The sequence below is a fragment of the Triticum aestivum genome, chromosome 1D, assembly GCF_018294505.1.
Source record: "Triticum aestivum cultivar Chinese Spring chromosome 1D, IWGSC CS RefSeq v2.1, whole genome shotgun sequence".
Classification (NCBI taxonomy): domain Eukaryota; kingdom Viridiplantae; phylum Streptophyta; class Magnoliopsida; order Poales; family Poaceae; genus Triticum; species Triticum aestivum.
The window spans coordinates 470,056,504-470,063,649 of record NC_057796.1 but is presented as its reverse complement, the minus strand read 5'-3'; the positions used below and the strand labels follow the sequence as shown (position 1 = coordinate 470,063,649).

At 49.2% G+C, this 7,146-nt stretch overlaps 1 long non-coding RNA gene across 1 annotated transcript; it reads left to right on the top strand.

Annotated features, from left to right (window-relative positions):
• The first annotated feature begins 372 nt into the window (after nt 1-372).
• On the top strand, nt 373-1,841 carry LOC123176458 (uncharacterized). Its single transcript, XR_006488531.1, has 3 exons — nt 373-594; nt 695-755; nt 1,690-1,841. It is a non-coding gene; the product is annotated as an uncharacterized lncRNA (long non-coding RNA).
• The last annotated feature ends 5,305 nt before the right edge of the window (nt 1,842-7,146 follow it).

Genomic DNA, 7,146 nt, shown 5'->3' with positions numbered 1-7,146 from the left:
ATGTAGCTTGAGTATTTATCTGTACTTGAAGTCTACAAGTGTTTTCTTAAGTATACCAGAACCACCTGACCGAGAATAATTAATTTCGTAACTATTAAGTAAACTGAATTGAGCATTTCTTAGATTTTTTGGTTCAGAGCTTTTATTGTCTCTTTGGTAATATGTTGGAGTTTACTTTTCCTGTGGCATACGTTTATTTTGGAAGTTATTTGCATCTATACTGGTATGCGGTTGTCTACATGCCCCCTTACAGCTGCTTATTATCTATAAGTGGTGAAAATTATTTTCCTGAGTTTAATTGTATGTATCAAACCGCTTGGTGGAAAGACTTCCTATTGTATCTTGACATGTGAATTGAATGATGTGGTTATATTAACATCGCTCTTTGTTTTGTTGTCTACTTCTTTATTTCCCTTTGGATGGGCGCTCATGTCGGCGTGGGGCACAGCGGCCGCCGAGGGAGCCGAGCCGGCGGATGTGGAGGCTGCCGAGCGGCGGTGCTCGCGTGAAGGGGGAATATGATGATGCGTGGAGTGGCGTGGGGTACCAACCATCTCCATCGAGTGGCGGTGCTCGCGTGAAGGATGAGTTCGTGTTAGTCCCCCTATCCCGATCTGGATTTTATGGATCTTTCAAAAAAGTTCTTGTTAGGGATTTGAGTTTTTTCCATTTAACATGCTCTCATGTAGGGTAGTAGCACTCTCTCGGCTGTGGCTGCACGTTCAACTGGCCAGTCAAGGAGCTCCAGCAAGCAGGTCCGCCTACTCTCCTTTCCCCTGAGCTCCTGCAACTACACAAATCATCTTCCTGGTATTTTCTCACTTTTGATTCACAGACTATGTATTGTAGTTAGTTCTTGTGATTATCAATTGATCTAAGACCACTGTACGTGCATATCTCAGACTTGAGAAGAATGCACATAGCCTTGCTGAGAACATAGTATTGTTTCGATGATTATCTTGTTTGTGCGCTTGTTTTGATAAAACACAGGGGTTATAGAGGAATTGAAACATGTTACATTGAAATCAGAGAGCATGTCGTTGTTGCTTAATTCCGTTAATCGTGGCTGTCACTGTATACCTTGAGATTCAGGTAGAAGCAATAGAATCCAGGGAAAAAAATACCTACCTGCATGTGTTCCTTAGAGAGTTTGTTTTCTTCATACCTCACCATTCTTGATATATATGGTCATCTCTGTTCTGGATATCACACTCGACGGCCTCTCTTCATGGCACAAAACTGAAACTACGCCATGAATATATTTATTCAGTGAAATAGCTAATTCCAATCATTCATCAACTAGCTTTGTTTTAATCGCAGCAATAAGTCATGATATCTTGAAATTGCCTGATTGGTGATTATACATTTTATATGATGTTTTTCACCTGCAAGCTCTGCACTTCTTTCCTTTCAACTTTATCTCTCTTGCTTTATTTCATGAATATATTCCTCTTCTCATTCCATCATTCAGTCTGTTTGCAACAAAATCCTGATTCATAGTCTGTTTTTTTTAAATGCTTGGCACATCCTAAACAAAATCCTGATTAAACGATAGGCTTGGCATATCTTTTTTATCACTATGGTTGCTTTTATCCGCAACTGATTTCTCTGATTCCTTTCCCATGCTGTAATGCAATTGTTTTGGGCAATCCCCCAAGGCCTTATGTTTTATGTTATTGGGAACTGCAGGACACCCAGCGAGTGTTTAGGATCCCACACACGGCAGTTCTTGGCATGCTCCTGGCACACCTTGGACTATCACCGGCTCAGTATGAACGCGTTGTTCATGAGGACGGCAAGACCCATGTTGTAAATTGTCTGTAAGCGACGTGTTGCCGTATCTTCTATGCCTAAAACGTCTATAAGCGACGTGTTGTCGTATCTTCTATGCCTAAATGTCTACGTTATGCCTAAAACTTAAAGTTATCTATGCATAGTTGTAAATTGTCTTTAAGCGACGTGTTGCCGTATCTTCTATGCCTAAGATATTTGGTGCTAACCTATCGTGAAACATGCTTTCTATGTTCATGCATTGTTAAGTATCTTCTTATTATGTGCATACAAACGTTTGGACCGGCACCCTCGTGCCACGGCGCGATCCCGATCTAGTAGTTATGGACGGACCTGCCAAATGCAAATGCAAAATAACAACTTTATCCCCGTGGTAGTACTGGTACACTGGACATGCATGCAAGAAATGTACAACTTTGTCAACCTCTCCTGGTGGAGAATAGATTATTGTCCTTTTTTTTTTCTCCTCCAATAGTCTGAGCTTTCTACTTATCCATCAGACCGTCACACTAATCTTTTTGCCGACAAAGAAAACGGGGCCGCCTTTGACACCAATTAGCTACCTAGCTAATTGGCTAGTTCATCTCTTCTTTTGTCAAAATAGGAGTAGGATGCATGCATGAACCAGACAACCAGTAAGAATGCCACTTTTAGGGCCCGCTTGGATTGTCGTTTTCAGGGCAAATACACCGGTAAAATATACTCCTTCGTAAGGAAAATCCAGACCGGCTACGCATGGGTGCTTGGTTGATCGTTTTTTGTCCGTAACATTTACACCGGTTTGCTCGATTACACCCGTAATTATTCGGTATTTGATACAGACCCACGCCCGTCGTTTAGCTCACCATCCCGTAATCCTCTCCTCTTTTGAGCATAGGCGAGGTCGACGGCTTCGCCGCCACAACCACAAGGACGGGCAGGCTCTGGCGCCAGTGTCCATGATGGAGTGGCCGCGACGATGACTGGTTGTGGTGCCGGCGAGGCGCCAGCGACATTGACCGCGACGGCGGCTAGGTGAGGACGGGGTTGTTCTTCGTGCGCGGCGCTATAGGATCCGCACCATGCGTCAGATCTCCTCGTCGCAGCCGATGACCCAGTCGAGCTTGCCCGCCACCGTGCGACTTCTCCGCCGGCTGCGCGCGGTCGACGGCTTTGTCCAGAGAGGTGGAAGCCGGAATGGTGTCGGGCAGTAGGAACTGCAAGGGCAGCCTCTTGAGTGCGGCAGCCACGACGCGCTCGAACGATTCGGCCGTTTTTAGAGCATCTCCATTCGTTGGCCCCTCCGAGGCAAAAAAAAATAAAAAACGCCGCCTGGGGGCGAGCCGGCGGTCGAATCGGCTCTGGGCGGTTGAGCATCCAGCCGTCGCCCCACGCGTCGATATCGGCCCAGTTTTCGGCCCACTTTCGGCGAGAATCGGCCCATATTCGATATGGTTCAGCGTTGAATTCTAATATAAATATTTTTTTATCACATCGTTCATCATAGAAAATCAAATAGTTCAACAAAATAGTGCAACAACAAATAGTTCAATATAAATTATATAGTTCAACAAATAAAAACTCATATTTCATCACACGTCGAGTTAGGCGTCGCCCTTAATCCTCCATAGGTGCTCCATCAGACCCTGCTGCAGTTGATGATGCACCTGTGGGTCTCGGATCTCCTGATGCATACTGAGGTAGGCAGTCCAGATTGCCGGTAGCTGATGATCAACTTCGACTAGAGGACCCTGCCGGTAATATGGTTCAGTGTCAAACACTGGCTCTTCCTGCTCGCTCTCAATGATCATGTTGTGCAAGATGACACAGCAAGTCATGATCTCCCACATTTGATCTCTCGACCAGGTCTGAGTAGGGTACCGGACAACAGCAAATCGAGATTGGAGCACACCAATTTTTCGCTCGACATCCTTAATGCAAGCCTCCTGAACCTTGCCAAACTGGGACTTCTTGCCTCCTGGCACAGCGTTTGAGATAGTGTTCGCAAATGTAGACCATCTGGGATAGATGCCATCAGCTAGGTAGTACCCCTTATTGTAGTGCCGCCCATTGACTTTGAAGTTCACCGGAGGAGAAATGACCTTCAACAAGCTTGGCAAAGACAGGGGAGCACTGCAGCACGTTGATGTCATTGTGAGTTCCTGGCATACCAAAGAAGGATTGCCAAATCCAGAGGTCCTGTGTGCCACCGCCTCAAGTACGACACTGCAACCGCCTTTGGCGCCTTTGTACATCCCCTGCCAAGCAAATTGGCAGTTCTTCAATTTTCAATGCATGCAGTCGATGCTTCCAAGCATCCCAGGAAATCCTCTTGCTGCATTCTGTGCTAGGATCTGAGCAGTGTCTTCCGCATTGGGTGTTCGCAAGTATTGCGGTCCAAACACTACCACCACTACCCGACAGAACTTGTAGAAACACTAAATGGTGGTGGACTCGCCAGTGCGCTCATAGTCGTCGAGTGAATCACCGGGAGCTCCGTATGCAAGCATCCTCATCGCTGTCGTGCACTTCTGGATTGAGGTGAATCCATGTTTGCCGGTGCAATCCTTCTTGCACTTGAAGTAGCCGTCGAACTCCAGGATGGAATTCACAATCCTGAGGAAAAGCTTTCGGCTCATCCGATAACGGCGCCGAAATGTTTTGTCGCCGTGCAATGGAGCGTCGGCGAAGTAGACGGTGTAGAGCATGCAGTAGCCTTCGAGACGATGCCGGTTCTTTGCTTTCATCCGCCCCGGCGCTGAGCCACCTCGCCGCGGCTTTTCATTGCTCGCCAGCAGACCGGCGAGGGCGGCGAGGACCATGAGATGTTCCTTTTCCTGGACGTCGGCCTCGGCTTCCTCCTCCAGCAGCGCGGCGAGCGCTTCCTCGTCGTCCGAGTCCATTGCCGAGGCAGGCAAATCGCCGAACACCTTGCGGGCGCGGTGGGCGCGTTGTTGGAGATCGTTGCAGAAATTAAAAAATTTCTACACATCACCAAGATCAATCTATGGAGTCATCTAGCAACGAGAGAGAGGAGTGCATCTACATACCCTTGTAGATCGCGAGCGGAAGCGTTCAAGTGAACGGGGTTGATGGAGTCGTACTCGTCGTGATCCAAATCACCGATGATCCTAGCGCCGAACGGACGGCACCTACGTGTTCAACACACATACGGAGCAGCGACGTATCCTCCTTCTTGATCCAGCAAGGGGGAAGGAGAGGTTGATGGAGATCCAGCAGCACGACGGCGTGGTGGTGGAAGTAGCGGGATTCCGACAGGGCTTCGCCAAGCGCTGCGGGAGGAGGGAGATGTGTCACGGGAGGGAGAGGGAGGCGCCAGGGCTTGGGTGCTGCTGGCCCCCCTCCCCCCTCTATATATAGGGCCCCTGGGGGGCACCGGCCCTAGGAGATGCAATCTCCAAGGGGGGGCAGCGGCCAAGGGGGTGGCTTGCCCCCCAAGCCAAGTGGGCCCCCCCACCCCTAGGGTTTCCAACCCTAGGCGCAGGGGGAGGCCCAAGGGGGGCGCACCAGCCCACCAGGGGCTGGTTCCCCTCCCACTTCAGCCCATGGCGCCCTTCGGGATAGGTGGCCCCACCTGGTGGACCCCCGGGACCCTTCCGGTGGTCCCGGTACAATACCGGTGACCCCCGAAACTTTCCCGGTGGCCGAAACTGGACTTCCTATATATAATTCTTCACCTCCGGACCATTCCGAAACTCCTCGTGACGTCCGGGATCTCATCCGGGACTCCAAACAACTTTCGGGTTACCGCATACTAGTATCTCTACAACCCTAGCGTCACCGAACCTTAAGTGTGTAGACCCTACGGGTTCGGGAGACATGCAGACATGACCGAGACGACTCTCCGGTCAATAACCAACAGCGGGATCTGGATACCCATGTTGGCTCCCACATGTTCCACGATGATCTCATCGGATGAACCACGATGTCGAGGATTCAATCAATCCCGTATACAATTCCCTTTATCAATCGGTACGTTACTTGCCCGAGATTCGATCGTTGGTATCCCAATACCTTGTTCAATCTCGTTACCGGCAAGTCACTTTACTCGTACCGTAATGCATGATCCCGTGACCAAACACTTGGTCACATTGAGCTCATTATGATGATGCATTACCGAGTAGGCCCAGAGATACCTCTCCGTCATACGGAGTGACAAATCCCAGTCTCGATTCGTGCCAAGCCGACAGACATTTTCGGAGATACCCGTAGTGCACCTTTATAGCCACCCAGTTACGTTGTGACGTTTGGCACAGCCAAAGCACTCCTACGGTATCCGGGAGTTGCACAATCTCATGATCTAAGGAAATGATACTTGACATTTGGAAAAGCTTAGCAAACGAACTACACGATCTTGTGCTATGCTTAGGATTGGGTCTTGTCCATCACATCATTCTCCTAATGATGTGATCCCGTTATCAATGACATCCAATGTCTATAGTCAGGAAACCATGACTATCTGTTGATCAACGAGCTAGTCAACTAGAGGCTCACTAGGGACATGTTGTGGTCTATGTATTCACACATGTATGACGATTTCCGGATAACACAATTATAGCATGAACAATAGACAATTATCATGAACAAGGAAATATAATAATAACCATTTTATTATTGCCTCTAGGGCATATTTCCAACACGCGTACCCGCCGCAACACTGCCCCTCCGCGGCCGGAAACGCCGGAAAAATCGCCCAGCTGGTGGTGGAGGGGCTGCCTCGGCGAAACCTCTGCTCTTTTTCCGGCGGGGATGGGCTATCTAGCGGTGGCGGGCGGTGGGCGGCGTTGGGATCAGCCGGTTGGAGGCCGAGCGCGCGGGGGTGGGACGCGAATTTGGAAGAAAGACTTGACTTTTTGCCTGACGGTATGGACCAGACGTGCTTTTCCCCTGCACCGGAGCCCCCAAGCGCCTCCAGTGCGCTGGGTTCGGCCTGCGATCGCCGGGCCCAAAAACGGGCCGAGCCGGCGGAGAAGACGCGTGATTACAGGAACGTGGGAACCGGAGGGGAAGGACAGAATTTACAAGCGGAAATTGTATTCTGCTATATATTACTGGACACCAGTATTATGCGGTTGCAATTTGTTACGGTTGTAAGATTTTTTCGGGGCTTTCAAGCGGGGCCTTAGTCCAACCAAGCTGTCCACTTGACTAATGGCCACCCGGATTTCAGCAGACACGTACGAGTGCTTTTCACGCATACGGTTTCTGGTCCTGGCGGCGAATGTTGATTGGTGGGATTAAGTGGCTCGTGGCAGACAATCCTCTGTGAGCTCTGCTGACAATTTTATTGTCTTGAAACGGAACATCAAGAGGATACAATTATAATGAGCACACCCTACCTTTGCATAATTAAGA